The sequence below is a fragment of the Anomaloglossus baeobatrachus genome, chromosome 2 (genome assembly GCF_048569485.1).
Source record: "Anomaloglossus baeobatrachus isolate aAnoBae1 chromosome 2, aAnoBae1.hap1, whole genome shotgun sequence".
In the NCBI taxonomy this organism is placed as follows: Eukaryota; Metazoa; Chordata; class Amphibia; order Anura; family Aromobatidae; genus Anomaloglossus; species Anomaloglossus baeobatrachus.
Genome location: NC_134354.1, coordinates 660569979 through 660593519, shown reverse-complemented (window position 1 = coordinate 660593519; position 23541 = coordinate 660569979). Strand labels below are relative to the sequence as shown.

The window sequence follows — 23541 nt, the reverse complement described above, 5'->3', positions numbered from 1 at the left end:
ATTATACAGAATATCCACCCTCCTAAGCCCATCTACATGGCCATGTAGGTCATAGAAAGTTAAATAAATTGATACCTTGATATTTGTGACCCGATCTCTTAGGCGAAGTCCACACATCCGTTTTTTCCAATCAGGCACAATCCGGTTTGTGGCTGATGCAACGGATCCGTCTCTGTGTGAAAACAGATTCGACGGATCTGATTTTTTTTTTTTTTTTTATATGCTGAGAGAGAGAGAGACCCCATCATCACCGTACAAACACCGGCACTACCGCCCCCACCATCACCGCACATGCAGGCACTACCGCACGCATCATCACCGCACACACCCCGACACAACCGCAGACATCATCACTGCACACGCAGGCACTACCGCACGCATCATCACCGCACACACACCGGCACGACCGCAGACATCATCACTGCACACGCAGGCACTACCGCACGCATCATCACCGCACACACAGGCACTACCGCACGCATCATCACCGCACATGCAGGCACTACCGCACGCATCATCACCGCACACACCCCGGCACTACCGCACGCATTATCACCACACATGCCCTGGCACTACCTCAGTGACGTCACCGCTGACAGCGGGATTCACTTAAGTTGCTGCGTGGAGCTGATAGAGAGCAGCGGTGTTCTACTGCCTCTCCTGTCAGCTTCATGTAGCAGAGCTGAAATTGTCATGGGACCTCTGTGGATTACGTCGGACCTGGAGGGGTATTTGGGGATTTTAATAAAATGGTTAAAAAGGGTGTTTTTTTGTCTTTTATTCCAAATAAAGTATTTTTTTGGGTATATGTGTTTATTTACTTTCACTTACAGGTTAATCATTGGGGGTGTCTCATACACTCCTGGCATAATTAACCCCTTATTACCCCGATTGCCACCGCACAAGGGCAATTCGGGATGAGCCGGGTAGAGTCCCGGGACAGTCGCATCTAATGAATGCGGCAATTCCGGGTGGCTGCTGGCTGATATTTTTAGGCTTGGGGGCTCCCCATAACGTGGAGCTCCCCATCCTGAGAATACCAGCCTTCAGCCGTGTGGCTTTATCTTGGCTGGTATCCAAATTGGGGGGGGGGGGGGGGGGGGGACCGCACAATGTTTTTTTTTTTATTTTACTGCAAGATATAGACCCGCCCACTGGCGCCTGTGATTGGTTGCAGTGAGCAAGCTGTCACTCAGCGTGGGGGCGTGTCTGACTGCAACCAATCATAGGCGCCGGTGGGTGGGGACAGCAGTGAATATGAGATTGAATAATGGGCGGCCGGCATTTTCAAATCAGAAGAAGCCGCCATAGCTTTGTGACAGCTGTGCAGCGCCGCGTTGGCGAGTGGGTGAGAGAGTTTGAGAGAGAGTGAGTGATTTTCTGACAAGCAATGAATTTAGATCACTTCTGGGCATGCTCAGAAGTAAAAACCGGATCCGGTACATGCTTCCGGCGTTTGACACATGCCACTGTATCCGGCGCGCATAGACTTTCATTATGCACCCTGCCTCACAGCGCCGCACTTGGCGCTATGCAGTTTTTTGCCGCTGGCAAAAAACGTTCCTCTCTGCGTCCTGTGCGGCCACGGGAGTGACTATTTTTGCCGCAACCAGCAAAGACCAGATCAAACGCAAGTACATGCGGCGCAATCCGGCGCTAATAAAAGTCTGAGGAAAAACCGCACCCGGCGGCAAAAAAAGGATGCGTTTTTCCCGCAAATCACCGGATTGTGCCGCACAGCAAAAACCTGATGTGTGAACATACCCTTAGTCTAAAGAAGTATTTTTTTTTTTATTTTATTTAAATATGAAAATGAGCTGTTAAGCTCTATGGACCGGATATAGATCTCCCTGAGACTCTGCCTGCAGAGCTTATTTTAAATGAAAGGAGGCATTACCCATGTGGACCATGTAATGAGTGACATTTTGATTTCATAATCATCACATATAGTTTTATAAGGAGTTCAGAGCTCACACAGTAGAGTAGAAGTGAACTTTGTCTCATTACAAACATTTGCAGCAGCTGTCTTTTCATAGTGCTGTCAGCGCTGCTGCAGAGCTGTGCCTGATTATAACTAAAGCTGCTTTCACATATCCGTTTTTTGGCCGTCAGGCACAATCCGGCAAAATGCGGATAAAACTGATCCGGTACCGGATCCGTTTTATTCCCCATTGACTTGTATTAGCGCCGGATTGTGCTGGATGGCCTGGCGGTGCATGCGGTGTCTGCCAGATCCGGCAAAATTTCTTCGTCCGGCTCCCGGAAAGGACACGGCATGGAACTTTTTTGACAACGGCAAAAAACGGACCATGCCGTCATCCGTCATATGACTGCATCCAACGACGGATTTTTTTTTAAACTGCGCATGCTCAGTATTACAACGGATGCGTCGAAAACGGAAGAAATGGATGGAAAAATGTGATGCGACGGATCCGTTTTTTCGACGGATCTCTCGTGTCAGTTTTTCTTCTGGATTGTGCCTGATGGAAAAAAACTGATGTCTGATAGTAGCCTAACACAGTACAGCAAAGCTGAACCTTGTCTCATTATAAACACATCCCAGTGCATTCATCGTATAGATGTACTGATTTATTTTACAAAACTATAGTTCTCTTTATCTGAGTACTTCTTCAATCAAAACTATAAACTGCAGTAGGTTTTAAGAAAAGCATGGGCCTGTTTTATGGGTGCCCAAAATTGGCAGTTGCTCCACTTGGGTCTCTGTTATTTTCTTCTAAATATGAATAGTGAAGCCTTTCTTTTTGTCTAATATATAAAGCTGTGTGTGTGTGTCCGTCCGGGATTGGCATCTGCACACTCGCAGCTACAGCCACAAAATTTTGCACACTCACACGTCTGGACCCCGAGAGCGTCATAGACTATGTTTTGAGGGGAAATTTTAACCCCGCGCTTTATAGTTATTCGCCAAAAAACCTGCCTCCATTAAAGCGAATGGAGCTGGGAGCCACAGTGCAGCCAGAACTTCAGAAGAATGCGCAGCCATGTCCTTATATGGAATGTTGGCGTGTCACAATGCAGCCAGGGAAAGACACAGACAGGGAAAGAGGCAGACACAGACAGGGTAAGAAACAGACATAGACAGGGTTAGAGACAGACACTAAGAGACAGACAGACAAAGAGACAGACTGACAGGGAAAGAGACAGACAAAGAGACAGACACAGGGAAACAGACAGGAAAAGAAAGGGAAATACAGGTAAAGAGACACACAGAGAAAGAGACAGAGGGAAGGAGACCGACACAGGGAAAGAGACAGGGAAAGTGACAGCGATAGAGAGACAGACAGGGAAAGAGACAGACGGAGAAAGAGATGGGGAGAGAGACAGGGAGATATATACAGAGGGGGAGACAGACAGAGAATGGGAGAGAAACGGAGAGACAGGTACTATCCCGGGCGTTAATACATTCCATTTTGTTAATAACAGTTATTAACCCGGGCGAAGCCGGGTAGTACAGCTAGTAATGATATATTTATCTTTCCATCCTGTCCATGGCCAAATTTCCTCTTATTATTGGATTGGGCCATGTATATAGCAAAGTAATATTTGCCTATGATGAATTACACTTATACTTTTTTCCTTAATGGACCAAATCATGTTGCATAATTTTTTTTTTGTTTGAAGGGTCTCTATGTTTGGTGTCCCAGTGTTTAGCTGTAAAGTGTGGAGGACTCTGGTAGCAAGTGTCCAAGTACCCATACAGCACAAAAGTCTGCAATGTAAATACATAACAAGTCCTCCAGAGCATTGGCAAGGAGAAATGATGTGCGAACCTGGACTGTAGAAGTCAGAATCTGTGCGGTTTCAAAAGTATCCAGGTGCTGGTCCTGGGCCTGGAGTTCTCAGGGAACACCAGCTAATGACTGAGATCCACCATCTCTGGAAATAAAGGAAGTGCACTATACTTACGGAGGCTCCAGCACAGCTGTAACTGCTTCCAGGCCACTCACTTTTGTTCTGGAGATTCTCATTTTTGCTCATCCATATTCCCTGCTTCCCCCGCCCACCAGCAGTCTGGACATCTGTGTTTGGTTGCAGTCAGATGCGCCCCCACCCTATGTGACAGCGTCTGAACACTTGTGATCACAGACTGTGTGCGTGTCACTATCATGGCATAAAAATAAATTTGTCATAGGGTCCTACCATATTATGATACCGCTGGAACTTCAGGCAGAGACTGAGCCTCAGCGGTGACCTCACTCAGGTTAGTTGTGGTCACAGCTGAAAGTTTATATGGTTCTACACCTGTGATTGCAGGTAATCTGACCTCAGGTGACTTCATTAAACTCACTGACATTGCTTTATGGCCGTACACTGTGCTTTCAGATGTAGCAGAGCTGGAGTCGTCGTGAGACCTCATGTGGATTGCGTTGGACCTGGCTGCTTTTGTGGTTAATAAATTGGTAAAAGAGGGTGTTTTTTTGCATTTTATTTCAAACTAGCTGTACTACCTGTCTTCACCCGGGTTAATAACTGTTGTTAACAAAATAGAATGTATTAACGCCCGGGATAGTACCTGTCTCTCTGTTTCTCTCCCATTCTCTGTCTCCCCCTCTGTATATATCTCTCTGTCTCTCTCTATCTCTTTGTCTCTTTCCCTGTCTGTCTCTGACTGTCTCTGTCTATTTCTCCATCTGTCTCAATCTTTCCCTGTCTATCTAGCTCTGTCACTTTCCCTGTCTTTTTCCCTTTCTCTCCCTGTCTCTTTCCCTCTGTCTCTTTCCCTGTGTCTGTCTCTCTGTCTCTTTCCCTTTCTTTCCATCTGTCTGTTTCCCTGTCTCTTTCCCTGTCAGTCTGTCTCTTTGTCTGTCTCTTTGTGTCTGTCTCTTACCCTGTCTATGTCTGTTTCTTACCCTGTCTGTGTCTGTCTCTTTCCCTGGCTGCATTGTGACACGCCAACATTCCATATAAGGGTGAGCATGGCTGCGCATTCTTCTGAAGTTCTGGCTGCACTGTGGCTCCCAGCTCCGTTCGCTTTAATGGAGGTAGGTTTTTTGGCGAATAACTGTAAAGCGCGGGGTTAAAATTTCCCCTCAAAACATAGCCTATGACGCTCTCGGGGTCCAGACGTGTGTGTGCAAAATTTTGTGGCTGTAGCTGCGATGGTGCAGATGTCAATCCCGGACACACACACACACACACTCAGCTCTATATATTAGATAAAGGATTTTTTCAGTCTTTATTTCTTTTCACTTACAGATTAGTAAATGTGGGATGTAATAGATGCCTTCCATTAGTAATCTAGGGTTTAGTGGCAGTTGTGAGCAGTCATTAACCCCTTATTACCCTGATTGTGACCGCATCGGGGCAATCGGGAAGAGCCAGGTAAAGTACCGGGAATGTCACATCTAATGGATGTGACAATCCTGGGTGGCTGCAGGCTGCTCTTTTTAGGCTGGGTGGGCCCAATAAGCATGGGTCTCACTAGCCTGAGAATACCAGCCCCCAGCTGTTGAGCTTTATCATGACTGGGTATCAATATTGGGGGAACCGCACGCGGGTTTTTAAAATTTATTTAAACAATTTTTAAAAAAGCCATATGCGGTTCCTCTTATTTTGATACACAGCCAAGATAAGCACACGGCTGCGTGCTGCAGCCCGTAGCCATATGCTTTATCTGTGCTGGGTATCATAATATAGGGGGACTCTATGCCAATATTATATTTATTTTTACACCACGCCATAATAGAGCGACAGACCGGGTCGGTGATTGCAAGCAGTCAGATGCTGTCACACAGGCTGGGAGCGCATCTGACTGCAACCAATCACAGACACCAAGACTGTCGGTGGGTGGTGAAAGCAGTGAATATGGATGAGCATTAATGAGCAGCTGCAGAAGAAGAATGAGCAGCCAAGAAGCAGTTTCAGCGCGTCAGAGGCTTGTTAAGGATAGCGCGCCTGCCCCAATACGCCAAGCCTTTCTACCACCATTTTTAAGCGCTGGATTTTGGTTCCCATAGACTTATAAGGGGACTGGTGTCCAGCCAGATATTTGAGATCAATTCCAGGCCAGAGACATATTTTTTTTTTTTTTGGTAAAAAGTAGGTATGTGAAACAGATAATCCACTTTAAAGGAATGTCAACAGAAATAGCCAATTTGAATCAGGTTTTTGTTAAATCTGTCCTTTCAATTTGAATGTTTTAGGTTTTTCTTCTTTTTTTGTACTATATTAACAAAAAAGTCTTACATATTTTTACACTGAACATTAAGAACCGTTATCTCATTAGAAACATCATTGTACCAACAGCCATCTCATCTGCTACTCCCATACACAGGGCCACTTACTCCGCCAGCGCTCATGTCAGAAAGCCGCCAACTGACACATTGGTCGGTGACTTATCACAGGAATCACAATGCATTCGGCAGTTCGAAATCGAACATGTCCTATCGACATTTCTCCTTACTATTAGTTTGCCAGAGTTGCCATATACATTAGACCGTCAGCTGAACATGTCTTATTCTAATGTATATAGGCGTCTTATTTATATGTTCATATTTCCTGTTTGGTACACATAACTTTTCAGCAGTCAACATTTTTATGGTCCTAATTAGAGATGCGTGAACCCAAGGTTCAATGTTCGTACCAAGCACAGACTTTACAAAAAAAATGGAGTTCAAGTGCTTTACATATGCAAACCACTCGCGTGAGCATTGCTGTGCTTGGGTATGCTCTGTGCTCAGCCCAGTGTGAGCCGCTTGCAGTGTTTGAATGGGTCACACTGAGGGTAGCAACAGCATGATTGGATGATGATTGGATGTAGTGTGCACCAAACAAAAAAAAAAAAAAAAACTACCTACCCACCCTTGAAAGTGAGATGAACTGCCCAATCAGTGACTTCCATTGGAGTTCAGGTCAACTCCAGGCCCAAACCGAAATTTATCTTAAGTCCTGCTGTACCCAAACTCCCACGGGTCTGCTCATCTTTAGTCCTAATTACAATGAGAAGCAACACTTCTATCTACAGCAGACAAGACATGATACATCTTTCACAATAGATAATAATCAGTGCTTACCTCATTACTCTCCCTGTACTATGACATCTGCCCAGATCAAAGTACATTTAGAAAATAATTCTATAAAAGTCAATGAAGAGCCAGTCTATTGCTTCTTTTATCTAGGTGGCTGCTGAAAAGAACAGGAAGCATGAGCCTAATATTTGGCTTAGTGGCAAGTGTGAAAATTGCAAAATTTATTTAAAAAAAATAATAATCTTGTATAGTGCCAACATATTCCGCAGTGCTTTACAATTCAGAGATTTAAAATGAATAAAAAAAATTATATAGATTTTTCTATTTATAAAACAAATAAAAAAATAATAGATAATATGGAAAATACAAAAAAAATCACATGTTTGAACAGTTCACATTTCATTTAAAGTGGTTGTTCTCTTCTAGGACAACCCCTTCTCTTTCCACATGTTTCACCCAGTTAAAATTAAAAAAAAAATCCTATGCTCCCCACCCATGCCGGCGTAGTGTGGGCGCTTGTGTTCCCGGGGCTCACGTGAGGTTGAGACATTAAGCAAGCCCCGCACCCAGTCATCACTGTCTTTTCTCTCTGTCCGCCTATGGAGTAACTAATGGGAACTAAGCAGCCAGCCATAGCTCTCACTTCTTGTTGAGAACTCATACGTCCGAGGGTAGAGAGAGAAAAGCCAGTGGTGATTGTACGTTGGGCTCGTGTATCACATTCTCACGTGAGCCCCGGTAACGATGCCGGCATGGGAGTATAAGCTTTTTATTTTAATTGGGAGAAACATGGAATGAGAAGGTGTTATCCTAGTAGTGGAAAACCACTTTAACATTTTCACAAAAAACTTGATTTCATCTATAGTTCTTTTTATGATTACTTACTCCCTTGAAAGAAAAAGGAAGCAAACTCCGAGAAGGCATCTGCAGAGTTGTGTGACTATGGTGGCATGCAGCCTGCGAGACCCTGCGGTGGCCAGCTAAAGTAATGTTTGGGCTGTGAATTAAGAAGATTGAGCTAGTTCTCACAAGGTAGTCCACTTTGGTAGATGAGATCAGTAATTCTACATTAAACCAGTGCTGTTTGGACAAGCATTCTGTTTATTGTGTGCCTTTTCATTGACATTGTAAAACTTTGTCATATTTTGGCCTTTGGATAAAGTGTGATGGGTTAATAAATAGTGGATTTTGGGGCATTTTAAAGAATTCTTCTTTTATTTCCATTTACTGTGGATGTAGCTTTATTGTAGAGCAGCAGTGGGTTAATAGCACTGTTTAAATAGTACTGGCACGCTACAGCTGTTATCAGTCATCAAACATGGTTTTTAATATCTCTGAGTCTCCTGTTACACAGTCATCTAAAATAGTCTGTCCCTATAATCCAGAGTGGGAGCAGTGTATGGAGCTAATGATATCTGTGTCTGATTTTTCACCTCTAGTGTATGTATTATACTGTAGACAAGGCAGCGTAATTAGGACATTACATGCATAACTCGGAACAGGGGCTTTTATTATAAATAAATTTTGATATTTAGATCACATCAATGGGAAAAAAAAACCTTTAGCTGTTTATCATCATCATAATCATCATCATGTAGCCATGATATCCTATGATATACATGGAAAAATTACTTCTAGTCTTTTGACTATCTTGGTAGATATAACCTATTCTAGTCTTCTATCTTCAGCACACTTTTTCCCAATACAGTGGGGAAAAAAAGTATTTAGTCAGCCACCAATTGTGCAAGTTCTCCCACTTAAAAACATGAGTGAGGCATTTAATTGACTTTATAGGTAGACCACAGCTATGAGAGACAAAATGAGAAAACAAATCCAGAAAATCACGTAGTCTTATTTGGCAAGATTTTTTTTGCAAATTATGGTGGAAAATAAGTAGTCATCTAAAAACATGCACGATTTCTAGCTCTCGCAGACCTCTAACTTCTTTAAGAGGATCCTCTGTCCTCCACTCATTACCTGTAGTAAGGGCACCTGTTTGAACTTATCAGTATAAAAGACACCTGGCAACAACCTCAAACAGTCACACTCCAAACTCCACTATGGTGAAGACCAAAGAGCTGTCGAAGGACACCAGAAACAAAATTGTAGCCCTGCACCAGGTTGTGAAGACTGAATCTGCAATAGGCAAGCAGCTTGGTGTGATGAAATCAAGTGTGGGAGCAATAATAGGAAAATGGAAGATATACAAGACCACTGATAATCTCCCTCAATCTGGGGCTCCACGCAAGATCTCACCCAGTGGGGTCAAAATGATCACAAGAACAGTGAGCAAAGATCCCAGAACCACACAAGGGGACTTGGTGAATGACCTACATAGAGCTGGGACCACCATAATAAAGGTTATCGTCAGTAACATACTACGCCGCCAAGGACTCAGATACGGCAGTGCCAGACGTGTTTTCCTATTTAAGCCACTACATGTCTGGGTCGTCTGAAGTTTGCTAGAGAGCATTTGGATTATCCAGAAGAGCATTGGATTGGGAGAAGGTCGTATGGTCTGATGAAACCAAAGCAGAACTGTTTGGTAGAAACCAACTCGTGTTTGGAGGAGACAATGCGGAGTTTCATCCTAAGAACACTATACCTATTGAGAAGCATTGAGGTGGCAACATCATGCTTTGGGGTTGTTTCTTTGCAAAGGGACCAGGATGACTGATCCATGTACATGAAAGAATGAATGGGGCCATGTATCGTGAGATTTTGAGTGCAAACCTCCTTCCATCACCAAGGACATTGAAGATGAAACGTGGCTGGGTCTTTCAGCATGATAATGATCCCAAGCACACCACCAGGGCAACGATGGAGTGGCTTTGTAAGATGCATATGAAAGTCCTGGAGTGGCCTAGCCACTCTCCAGATCTCAACCCCATTGAAAACCTTTGGAGGGAGATGAAAGCCCGTGTTGCCCAGCGACTGGCCCAAAACATCACTGCTCTAGAGGAGATCTGCATGGAGGAAAGGCCAACATACCACCAACAAGGTGTGCCAACCTTACAATGACTTACAGAAAACTAATGACGTCTGTCATTGCCAACAAAAGATTTATAACAAAATATTGAGATCAGCTTTTGTTATTGACCAAATACTTATTTTCCACCATAATTTTCAAAAAAAATCTTGCAAATTCAGACAAGGTGATTTTTTTTTGGATTTGTTTTCTCATTTTGTCTCTCATAGTTGTGATCTACCAATGATGTCAATTACAGGCCTCTCATCTTTATAAGTGGGAGAACTTGCACAATTGGTGGCTGACTAAATACTTTTTTTTCCCCCACTGTATATATAATATCATGGATACTCTTCTATGAGCATTACTGGCAAGTAAATGCTTTTGGCAACTAATCAATTCTTTAAATTGAGAGGGATATTTTTAGTGTAACTTGCGTCCTTGTGGATTTATTGGATGTTTCAAAACAAAGTAGTGATAATTAGGGGCCCTGACAAAAAGATTGAGTTAGCATAATTTGGACCCTGCCTTTGTCAGTTTATAGAGAGAAGGTTTACCGGTATTATAGATTTTTTTTGTGTGCATATTAGACTATATTCACACAGGGCGTTTTTACCACTTTTTTTTTTTTTTTGTATTGGTTTTACGCAAATCCATGCTAATAAAACACTGCTTTTACAGTACTAGCAAAGCTTATGAGATTCTAGAAATCACATGCACACACAAACACTTGTTTTTTTTTCCTAACTGAAATGGGAATCTGGGTTTTGCAAGAAGCAGCATGTCAATTCTCTCAGCGTTTTTGCTGCGTTTTTTCACCCATGCAAAGCAATGAGGAAGTGCAAAAACCTAAAGATGCCAGAAAAACTGCACTAAAACAGCAGGTTATTTCCTGCCAAGAGATGGTTTTGCTATCATGTAACGGGGTGCCAGGGGTGCCTCCGGCCTTGTAGTCGTGGCCCTTGCTGACAGGCTTACCCCTGGCATTGCCGTCACTGGGGGGACAGGAGGTGCCTTTGTGGGGCAGAGTGTGGTGGTGCAGGTGTCGTCCGGCGCACAAATACTCTTCAGGCATGGTTCAATGCAAATAACAAACATGTTTTATTCTTCGCAAGTCTCCACACGTGGCAGTAACAAAACACAGTGCTGTGGCGCTTCCTTTAGCTGAGGGAAAGCCTGCCCTAGCGTCCTCTCAAGTGGGTGACTTGCCTGACTACTCCTCTTCGCCCGGCTCCCACTTCTGGCTACCCACAGCCCGGACCCACACCGGACTGCTTCACCCTACGAGGTTCCGCCCGCTCCTGTTCTCTCCGGCTTCCCTGAACTTCAGCTCCCTTCTTTCTTTCTTTCTTTCTGCCCACTCAGCTCCACACTCTGCCCCTGGCTGTTTCTTCTCTCCCGTCCCGGACACAACTGCCTTCAGCACACACTTCCTTTCCCCCTAAGCTGCCGGCTCCTCCTCCCTCCTCTACAGTTTCTATGGGGACAGCATTAACCACTTCAGAGAAAACCTGTGCTTCCTTGTAAGGGGTCTGCCCACCTCTTACAATAGTTTTACTGCAGAAATAAACGCAGCAAAAACAAAAACTCCCTGTTTTTACATAACCTTAGGCTGTTTTCAGCATAAAACAAGACTATAGATCAGGCCTGCACCACATACTGTCCGAAGGATTTTATCCAGAAGTTCCGCTTCTCATTTTCCTATCTTCAGCTGTATTTACGCCTTTCATGCACGAATGCTGTTAAATACTTGAGCATCGGGACTTTGGGGAATCATTATGAAGTTGTACAGGTTGTGGGGGAACATTGTTGAACATTGTGGGGGGCATTATGGAGTACTGCATGGTGTCTGGTGTAAAATTATGGAGCAGTACAGGTTGTGGGAGAATTATGGAGCAGTGTGGGATGTGAGGGAACATTATCAAGTGATGCAAGGTGTGGGGGACATTATGGAGCAGTGTAGGGAGTGAGCAAACATGGAGAGGTTCATTGTGGGTGGATATTTTGTGCAGGAAGCCATGAGGGTGAATTATTTATTCAGGGGCACAGCACGGGACATATTTTTATTCATGGGACAGTACACAGTGTGCAAAATTATTAGGCAAGTTCTATTTTAGAGGATTTTTTTATTGATCAACAACTATGTTCTCAATCAACCTAAAAGACTCATAAATATCAAGCTTAATATTTTTGGAAGTTGGAGTTGGTTTTTTTAGATTTGGCTATCTTAGTTTTTCTGTCAGTTGCTTGATCTGTTTACTATCAACATTGCATGCAACAGCCACCACAGCCTCCCAGACACTGTTCTGAGAGGTGTACTGTTTTCCCTCCCTGTAGATCTCACATTTTATGAGGGACCAGAGGTTCTCTATGGGGTTCAGATCAGGTAAACAAAGCAGCCATGTCATTATTTTTTCATCTTTTAGACCTTTACTGGCCAGCCACGCTGTGGAGTAGTTGGATGCATGTGATGCAGCATTGTCCTGCATGAAAATCATGTTTTTCTTGAACGATACTGACTAATTCCTGTACCACTGCTTGAAGAAGTTGTCTTCCAGAAACTTGCAGTAGGTCTGGGAGTTGAGCTTCACTCCATCCTCAATCCGAAAAGGTCCCACAAGTTCATCTTTGATGATACCAGCCCATACCAGTACCCTACCTCCACCTTGCTGGCATCTGAGTCAGAGTGGAGCTCTCTGTCCTTTACTGATCCAGCCTTTGGCCCATCCATCTGGCCCATCAAGAGTCACTCTCATTTCATGAGTCTATAAAACCTTTGAAAAATCAGTCTTAAGATATTTCTTGGCCCAGTCTTGACCTTTTATCTTATGTTTCTTGTTTAAAGGCGGTCGTTTTTCAGCCTTCCTTACCTTGGCCATGTCCCTGAGTATGGCACACCTTGTGCTTTTTGATGCTCCAGTAACGTTGCAGCTCTGAAATATCGCCAAACTGGTGGCAAATGGCATCTTGGGAGCTTCACGCTTGATTTTCCTCAATTCATGAGCAGTTATTTTACGCCTTTTTTGCTTCTTGCGACCCTGTTGGCTATTTGCCATGAAACGCTTGATTGTTCGGGGATCATGCTTCAAAAGTTTGGCAATTTCAAGATTGCTTCATCCCTCTGCAAGACATCTCACAATTTTGGACTTTTCAGAGCCCGTCAAATCTCTCTTCTGACCCATTTTGCCAAAGGAAAGGTAGTTACCTAATAATTAAGCACACCTTATATAGGATGTTGATGTCATTACACCACACTCCTCCTCATTACAGAGATTCACATAACCTGATTTACTTAATTGGTAGTTGGCTCTTAAGCCCATACAGCTTGGAGTAGGACAACCTGTATAAAAAGTATCACGTGATCAAAATACTCATTTGCCTAATAATTTTGCACACATTGTAAGTTGGCTGTTTTCACACTGATTTTTTTTTTTTTTTTTAGCAGAAACTTTCCAAATCCTTCTCAAATACTCAAAACCTGGTTCCGCTGCTGTATTAATGTAAGTGTGGCCCTTTGCAATGGTTCAGTATGACAATGTGGCCTTTGGACCAAACAATGTTGTGCCCCCCTGCTATAGACTATAATGGTGCATCTTCTTGATGTTTCTTAGGTTTATTTTAAATTCTGTGGCTTTGCAGCTTTCCACTATTTGTAGTGATACGTTTACTACATCCTATAAAAAAAAATTGCATTCCCCTTTGGACGCCTTTTCACTGTGTAACGGCATTAAACCACAATGTTTTATTAGAGTTTTATGCACAGTCTGATAATCAGAAAAGGACTTGTTTGCTCTGCTTCATATCTACTTTTAATAACCAAATACCAATGAGACATCTGAGAAGTATTAACCCTGTGGTGTTACAAAGAGGATGAATTAGTTGGTCTTCATGCTTATCCAATGAAGTATTTGCATTACATGATGTGTTGTGGATTTTCTATGCATTGGATTACAAAAACTGCCAATAAATATGAAACACAGTGACAATTTATTCAATTAAGATCAGTGTCGTAACTATAAACTTTGGGGCCCCAGGGCAAAACGTCATAGTGGGGCCCCTCAATATTTCAATTACTAGAGGTTGTGCGGAACGTGGTGAAGCCTGCTACGCATTGTTGTATACAACACACAGGCCTCACCACGTTCTGCAATAGATTTTGTTTATGATGCAAGATTTAGAAGTTAAATATTCAGTGAATATGTTTGGAACATAATAATTCCAAATATTGCACAATTTTCAACTGTATGTTTATTAAATATTAAGTATTTTTAAACCATATATATTTAAACTTTGTTCACTTAAACATAACATTACTTAAACATTACCAATTTGTTCAGTTTTAAACAGCTACTTAAACATTTGTTTCCTAACTTTCAGAGAAAAAAAATACATCATGCAAATGTAACCAATCAAATCATACATACCTTTATCAACATTCCCTGTCGAGTGGTTTTCAACATCCAGCCATGCTGCTAAGTTCTTTGAACTTTTTTCAGCCTCCAAGTTTCTTCTTTTCGCAGTCTGTCTTTTTTTTATTTCCACTTGGCTGGTGCCGAATTCATTTCATAATAAACCGTTTTATTAACACACACAATCACAGTACCGTATTTTCCGGCAACGGCGTATAAATAAACTACTTTTTAACCCCTGAAAATCTTCTCAGAAGTCAGGGGTCGTCTTATACACCAGGTGCAGGGCACCACGGCCACCTACTGGCAAAGAGACAGTGCGACTGCCCAGGATATGTTCACTGTGTCCAGCCGCTCTCTCCAGGAGGAGAGAGACTGGAGCTGACATTTCTGCCTCCCCAAGCAGGTGCCAGGCATCAAATACAACCCCTGACCACAGGTACAGCAGCAGTCACTATTGCTCCCTCCCGGTTGTGAGGAGAGTGGGGGTTGTACACAGCTCTGATTATTGAAAACAAGAGACAGATGACTGAGAAGATAGATACTACATGACCCGGAGCCGGAAGGAATGTGTGATTATGGAGACTTCCCCCTCCTGAGGACCTCCTTCCCTCCCTCCCTCTCACAGCAGTATAGACCTGCAGACTGGAGAGGGGCAGGGCTTCTCACAGTTTGTCACAGAGATATTTGTGTCTGCCGAGACTGTCTGTCTCCTCTCAAAACAAGACCTCAGTGTCGGTGCACGTCGCGTCGTGGCCGCTGCCTGAACTATTGGCTGAGTCACCGCCTGGCTACGCTTGCACTTTCATGAATCTTTTCGTTATTTTTATTAACTTTAAACTCGAATCATATAGGAGCTGGGTATTTTATGAAAAATGAAAGTATTAAAATACAATTTTTTACCATCAGTTTGGGGTCCATTGGGTGGTTGGGGCCCCAGGACAGTGCCCCGGCTGCCCCGGTTGTAGTTACGGCCCTGATTAATATCTATTTACTATTAAAAACGTAAACCTTTACAAAAGGAGTTAGTATTAAAAGTCACATACCTGTTCACAGTAAAGAGAGTTCCAATGATAGTTTCCTTGGATATAAAATTTACACTGCTAGTTCCCAACACCATGAAAAATAATCTGAAGTAAGCTACTACAAAGTACCATTAAAGAGGTATTCCCATCTCTAAGATCCTATGCCACATACCTCCAATTAGAAATGTAGTATAATTCTATTGATATAGCCATGTCTCTTACCTGATGTGCAGGGCATTCAACTTAGTTGCTCATGGTCGTAACCATAGATACCTAAGCTGCAATGCCCTACAATTGAGGTAAGAGGCATAGAAGAACTATACTACATTCTAATTGGAGGTATTTTCTAATATTATTATTATTATTATTATTATTATTATTACACCTACTTATATATACCACAATTAGAGACTTGGGATGGTGCATTTCCTCAATATCATTATTTTATTAGTTTCAAAATATTAAAATCATTTTCCATTGACATACATATGTGCAAAACAAGGTCACAAAAATTTTTTCACACTGGACTTGCTCCAATACCACTATTATAGGTTATATGGCTGCACTGACTTGTTATTGGCATATATCTGCCTCTGTAACTTAATTTAGTACTTTTTTCACCTCCTTCTGGATGTACAATTGTACTTGAATACTGCTCCTAATGTCTCCCCAGAAGTATCAATTAGTGCTGTGAATTCAATGATTCATGGCGAGGTTAATTATCCTGAGCAGTATTATAGTGCAGCGCAGCTTTTACTAACCTGTGCAGAGTTCAATGTGGTTGTGCCGTCCTTGGTCCCAAACCCGTACTAAAAAACTATCATGTTAAAGCTTAAAATAAAGGAATCCCTAGTGGAGACCTTTAATACCAGATTACTCCAAAAAAAGAGTTAAAGCCAAAGTGTTCGTTTAGTCCCTGAGGTGTGACTGTGCCTAGTCTAAAGATCCATTGGCTTTCCAAGCGTCCCAAGGCTTTGCTTCCGTCACCCCCTCTCAGTCCTAAATTAATTTGATCAATGGCTTTGACTCTTAATCCTGTTGGATTACATTGATGAACTTTTTGAAAATGCCTGGGGATTGATTTAAAATGTTCACCTTCCTTAGCTGTCTTCGCTTTTTCTATGTCCCTGATATGTTCCCTCACCCTTATTTTAAGATCCCGTGTGGTGAGGCCTATATATTTAAGTCTACAGGGACATTCTGCTTGATAAATAACGTTCTTTGAGGTACAAGTGAGATGTATTCTTATGTCATAAATTTTTGAATCCTTATTTCCCTTAAATGAGAAGGATTTATCCATATTCATGCATCCTTTGCAAAAACCACAAGGGAAGAAGCCTGGTGTTAGATGTAATGGATTGGTTCTGACTTTTTGATGGTAACTGTGAACTAATAAATCTTTTAGATTTTTACTCCTTCTTGCCGTTACTTTTGGGTTGTCCGGGATGCATTTTTTCAGGATGGGGTCTGATTGTAATACGTTCCAATGTCTTTTTAAAATAGACAAGAACTGTCCCCATTGATTATGAAAGGTTGTGATCAACCTTACTGGTTGTTCCTGCACTACTTTTGGACTTGGATATAAAAGGGCATCTCTTGTTGTTTCATTTGCCCTACTGTAACCCTTCTTTATCCATCTCCTGCTATTTCCTCTGTGTACAAAGCGATTTTTTAAACTCTTAAGGCCCCGTCACACTAAGCAACATCGCTAGCAACATCGCTGCTAACAAACAACTTTTGTGACGTTGCTAGCGATGTTGCTGTGTGTGACATCCAGCAACAACCTGGCCCCTGCTGTGAGGTCGTTGGTTGTTGCTGAATGTCCTGGGCCATTTTTTAGTTGTTGCTGTCCCGCTGTGAAGCACAGATCGCTGTGTGTGACAGCAAGACAGCAACAACTAAATGTGCAGGCAGCAGGAGCCGGCTTCTGCGGAGGCCGATAACCACAGTAAACATCGGGTAACCAAGAAGCCCTGTCCTTGGTTACCCGATATTTACCTTTGTTACCAGCCTCCGCCGCTCTCACTGTCAGTGCCAGCTCCTGCTCTGTGCACATGTAGCTGCAGGACACATCGGGTTAATTAACCCGATGTGTGCTGTAGCTAGGAGAGCAAGGAGCCAGCGCTAAGCATTGTGCGCTGCTCCCTGCTCTGTGCACATTTAGCTGCAGCACACATCAGGTAATTAACCCGATGTGTGCTGTAACTAGGAGAGCAAGGAGCCAGCGCTAAGCAGTGTGCGCTGCTCCCTGCTCTGTGCACATGTAGCTGCAGCACACATCGGGTAATTAACCCGATGTGTGCTGTAACAAGGAGAGCAGGGAGCCAGCGCTCAGTGTGCGCTGCTCCCTGCTCTCTGCACATGTAGCTCCGTGCGCTGGTAACCAAGGTAAATATCGGGTTGGTTACCCGATATTTACCTTAGTTACCAAGCGCAGCATCTTCCACGCGGCGCTGGGGGATGGTCACTGGTTGCTGGTGAGCTCACCAGCAACTCGTGTAGCGACGCTCCAGCGATCCCTGCCAGGTCAGGTTGCTGGTGGGATCGCTGGAGCGTCGCAGTGTGACATCTCACCAGCAACCTCCTAGCAACTTACCAGCGATCCCTATCGTTGTTGGGATCGCTGGTAAGTTGCTTAGTGTGACTGGACCTTTAGCCTGTTTGTTAAAATCTTCCTCTGTTGTACAAATACGTTTAGTCCTCAAAAACTGTGAGACAGGAATCCCTTTTATTGTAGACTGTGGATGGCAGGACGTTGCATGTAGCAACGTATTTGTTGCTGTCTCTTTCCGGAATACATCTGTAATCAATTCCCCTTCTGTTGTGGCCCTAATTTTTATGTCGAGAAATTCAACCTCCCTGCCATATTTATATGTGAGTTTTATATTTTTGTTGTTATGATTTAGATCATCCATAAAGCTATGGAGGCCCTTCTCATCCCCCTCCCATATGAACCAGATGTCATCGATGTATCTGATCCAATTCTGGACCAGACACACCGACTCCACCGGGTCCACCTGGAAGATATTCCGTTCCCAAAGTCCCAAAAAAAGATTTGCATATGAGGGGGCACAGGAGGCCCCCATAGCTGTTCCCTGTATCTGGACATAGGTCTCCTCATGGAACAGAAAGCAATTGTGTGTTAAAATAAAGTTTAGAAGGTCTAGAATTAGCTGTACCAATTCCAGATCCAAATTACTGGTGTGTAGGAAAAAGGAGCTAGCCTCTAATCCGTCCTGATGTCTGATGGACGAATATAGAGCCTCCACATCAGCTGTGACCATAAGGGATGCTTTTCCTATGTTCAGGTTATCAAGGCTTTGTAGGGCTGCAGTGGTGTCTTTAATGTGTGACAGAAGGGCCTCCACTAGTGTTTTTAGGTAGAACTCAATAAAGTCACATATGGGTTCATTCAGACCCCTGTTTCCCGATACTATGGGTCTCCCGGGAGGGTCTTTTGGATTTTTATGGAGTTTGGGCACCAAGTAAAAGGTTGGCATTCTGGGGTTAAGTCTCAAAATTCCCTCTTTCAATTTTTTAGTAATGATCCCTTGTTCTACCGCTTTCTCCAAGATGTTGGTTAGCTCTTTTAGGAAATCACTCAATGGATTGTATCTTAGTTTCCTGTAACAATTATTGTTATGCAAGATTTTATATGCTTGTGCCTCATATAAGGAGTTAGGCCAAATTACCAGGTTCCCCCCTTTATCTGCTGGTTTAAAAGATACGTCAGACCATGTTTTCATTTCTTGTAGTGCCCGTCTTTCTACAAATGTTAAATTAAATGGCCTATGAGATCTTTTTTGAATTTTTTCTATATCATTTGTGACCATCTTTACAAAGATGTATATGGCTGGACATGTACTTAAAGGGGGAAACCGTTTAGATTTAGTGTTTAGATGAGTTGGCAGCGGTGAGGCTCCTAATTCCGATGTCAATGTGGGGGCAGATTCACCTAATGCATTCATCTCTTCATTATTTTCCCAAGACTCACCTTCTTCAGCCAGGGACGTTAAGATGGATAGTGCTTCTTGTTCCGCTTTTGTATATGGGTGTTCTCCTGAAGCAGAGCGGTGGAAAAAACGTTTAAAGATAAGCTTTCTAGCAAATAACTGAACATCTTTTATGATTGTAAATTTGTCCATAGTATTGGATGGTGCAAAGGATAACCCCCTCTCCAATACTTTCAATTGCGTATCTGTCAAAATGTGAGAGGAAAGGTTAATTACCATTAAGCGATCATCTCTCTGAAAGCCTTGGTGATGATAAATTTTTGGTTGATTAACCGTCTTTCCATCGTTTCTACTTCGGAGATACCGCCCTTCCCATGGTTCGCTATCCACTGAAGATGTCTCTCCTTCACTCACTGAGGTCATGGAGGTGTATGGTGCTTGCTGCCATTGCATTCCCTGGTGAGTATCATTCTGTTTCTTAATCTGTCATTTAAATATCTTATTGGTCTCAAAATCTGCAATGTCTCTGTGGAATTTCTTCCCTTTAATTAGGCTGATGTCTCCCTCCCACTTTTCAATATCTTTATCTAAATCCATAAAGAATTTTTTCAGATTGTCCTCCTCAACTTGTTGTTCCATTTTTTTCTGTAACTCATTAATGTCCTGGTCAATTTTTTCTAATATACTAACGTTCTTTTCCACTATAATCTGCATAAATTTATTTGAGCATTCTACCGCTGCTTCAATCCATTTTTTTGTGAGTCCTACATCATCCAATGGGAAGGTAGGATAGGTTTGGATTCTCAATCCTCTGGGAATGATTTTAGATTCCAAATAATTTTCCAATGAGATTTTAGTCCACCATACCTTCATCCTCCTGTGCGTCAAATTTTTATAGGCTATAAAACTCTCTTTGTTTGTAATCCGGGTATCATTTAAAATGACTGATGACCCATGTTTAAACACATTTGTAGCTTTACTTCGCCAAGATAGTTCCTTGGCTTTAAAGTCCATGCTAGGCAATAAGGACACCCCTCTGTAATGAAACAGACAACGAATTAATTGCATCATTTATCCTTATCTTTGCGCCTACATAACGTAGGAGTCACACCTGATACATATATATACCACAATTAGAGACTTGGGATGGTGCATTTCCTCAATATCATTATTTTATTAGTTTCAAAATATTAAAATCATTTTCCATTGACATACATATGTGCAAAACAAGGTCACAAAAATTTTTTCACACTGGACTTGCTCCAATATCACTATTATAGGTTATATGGCTGCACTGACTTGTTATTGGCATATATCTGCCTCTGTAACTTAATTTAGTACTTTTTTCACCTCCTTCTGGATGTACAATTGTACTTGAATACTGCTCCTAATGTCTCCCCAGAAGTATCAATTAGTGCTGTGAATTCAATGATTCATGGCGAGGTTAATTATCCTGAGCAGTATTATAGTGCAGCGCAGCTTTTACTAACCTGTGCAGAGTTCAATGTGGTTGTGCCGTCCTTGGTCCCAAACCCGTACTAAAAAACTATCATGTTAAAGCTTAAAATAAAGGAATCCCTAGTGGAGACCTTTAATACCAGATTACTCCAAAAAAGAGTTAAAGCCAAAGTGTTCGTTTAGTCCCTGAGGTGTGACTGTGCCTAGTCTAAAGATCCATTGGCTTTCCAAGCGTGCCAAGGCTTTGCTTCCGTCACCCCCTCTCGGTCCTAAATTAATTTGATCAATGGCTTTGACTCTTAATCCCGTTGGATTACATTGATGAACTTTTTGAAAATGCCTGGGGATTGATTTAAGATGTTCACCTTCCTTAGCTGTCTTCGCTTTTTCTATGTCCCTGATATGTTCCCTCACCCTTATTTTAAGATCCCGTGTGGTGAGGCCTATATATTTAAGTCTACAGGGACATTCTGCTTGATAAATAACGTTCTTTGAGGTACAAGTGAGATGTATTCTTATGTCATAAATTTTTGAATCCTTATTTCCCTTAAATGAGAAGGATTTATCCATATTCATGCTTCCTTTGCAAAAACCACAAGGGAAGAAGCCTGGTGTTAGATGTAATGGATTGGTTCTGACTTTTTGATGGTAACTGTGAACTAATAAATCTTTTAGATTTTTACTCCTTCTTGCCGTTACTTTTGGGTTGTCCGGGATGCATTTTTTCAGGATGGGGTCTGATTGTAATACGTTCCAATGTCTTTTTAAAATAGACAAGAACTGTCCCCATTGATTATGGAAGGTTGTGATCAACCTTACTGGTTGTTCCTGCACTACTTTTGGACTTGGATATAAAAGGGCATCTCTTGTTGTTTCATTTGCCCTACTGTAACCCTTCTTTATCCATCTCCTGCTATATCCTCTGTGTACAAAGCGATTTTTTAAACTCTTAAGGCCCCGTCACACTAAGCAACATCGCTAGCAACATCGCTGCTAACGAACAACTTTTGTGACGTTGCTAGCGATGTTGCTGTGTGTGACATCCAGCAACAACCTGGCCCCTGCTGTGAGGTCGTTGGTTGTTGCTGAATGTCCTGGGCCATTTTTTAGTTGTTGCTGTCCCGCTGTGAAGCACAGATCGCTGTGTGTGACAGCGAGACAGCAACAACTAAATGTGCAGGTAGCAGGAGCTGGCTTCTGCGGAGGCCGGTAACCACAGTAAACATCGGGTAACCAAGAAGCCCTGTCCATGGTTACCCGATATTTACCTTTGTTACCAGCCTCCGCCGCTCTCCCTGTCAGTGCCTGCTCTCTGCTCTGTGCACATGTAGCTGCAGCACACATCGGGTAATTAACCCGATGTGTGCTGTAACTAGGAGAGCAAGGAGCCAGCGCTAAGCAGTGTGCACTGCTCCCTGCTCTGTGCACATGTAGCTGCAGCACACATCGGGTAATTAACCCGATGTGTGCTGTAACTAGGAGAGCAGGGAGCCAGCGCTCAGTGTGCGCTGCTCCCTGCTCTCTGCACATGTAGCTCCGTGCGCTGGTAACCAAGGTAAATATCGGGTTGGTTACCCGATATTTACCTTAGTTACCAAGCACAGCATCTTCCACGCGGCGCTGGGGGATGGTCACTGGTTGCTGGTGAGCTCACCAGCAACTCGTGTAGCGACGCTCCAGCGATCCCTGCCAGGTCAGGTTGCTGGTGGGATCGCTGGAGCGTCGCAGTGTGACATCTCACCAGCAACCTCCTAGCAACTTACCAGCGATCCCTATCGTTGTTGGGATCGCTGGTAAGTTGCTTAGTGTGACTGGACCTTTAGCCTGTTTGTTAAAATCTTCCTCTGTTGTACAAATACGTTTAGTCCTCAAAAACTGTGAGACAGGAATCCCTTTTATTGTAGACTGTGGATGGCAGGACGTTGCATGTAGCAACGTATTTGTTGCTGTCTCTTTCCGGAATACATCTGTAATCAATTCCCCTTCTGTTGTGGCCCTAATTTTTATGTCGAGAAATTCAACCTCCCTGCCATATTTATATGTGAGTTTTATATTTTTGTTGTTATGATTTAGATCATCCATAAAGCTATGGAGGCCCTTCTCATCCCCCTCCCAGATGAACCAGATGTCATCGATGTATCTGATCCAATTCTGGACCAGACACACCGACTCCACCGGGTCCACCTGGAAGATATTCCGTTCCCAAAGTCCCAAAAAAGATTTGCATATGAGGGGGCACAGGAGGCCCCCATAGCTGTTCCCTGTATCTGGACATAGGTCTCCTCATGGAACAGAAAGCAATTGTGTGTTAAAATAAAGTTTAGTAGGTCTAGAATTAGCTGTACCAATTCCAGATCCAAATTACTGGTGTGTAGGAAAAAGGAGCTAGCCTCTAATCCGTCCTGATGTCTGATGGACGAATATAGAGCCTCCATATCAGCTGTGACCATAAGGGATGTTTTTCCTATGTTCAGGTTATCAAGACTTTGTAGGGCTGCAGTGGTGTCTTTAATGTGTGACGGAAGGGCCTCCACTAGTGTTTTTAGGTAGAACTCAATAAAGTCACATATGGGTTCATTCAGACCCCCGTTTCCCGATACTATGGGTCTCCCGGGAGGGTCTTTTGGATTTTTATGGAGTTTGGGCACCAAGTAAAAGGTTGGCATTCTGGGGTTAAGTCTCAAAATTCCCTCTTTCAATTTTTTAGTAATGATCCCTTGTTCTACCGCTTTCTCCAAG

General features: G+C 42.9%; 1 protein-coding gene across 3 annotated transcripts in view; it reads left to right on the top strand.

Annotated features, from left to right (window-relative positions):
• Window positions 1-23541, top strand: part of STAC3 (SH3 and cysteine rich domain 3) — a 159579-nt gene that overhangs the window by 4797 nt on the left and 131241 nt on the right. Inside the window, exon 2 of one of the 3 annotated variants that reach the window (XM_075337070.1) lies at window positions 13403-13457. The exons of 1 other annotated variant lie outside the window; for it this stretch is intronic. The gene's annotated coding sequence lies outside the window, so the exon portion shown is untranslated. Of the gene's footprint in view, window positions 1-13399; window positions 13458-23541 lie in introns of all 3 variants that reach the window. One more of the 3 variants, XM_075337069.1, reaches the window with a different exon arrangement.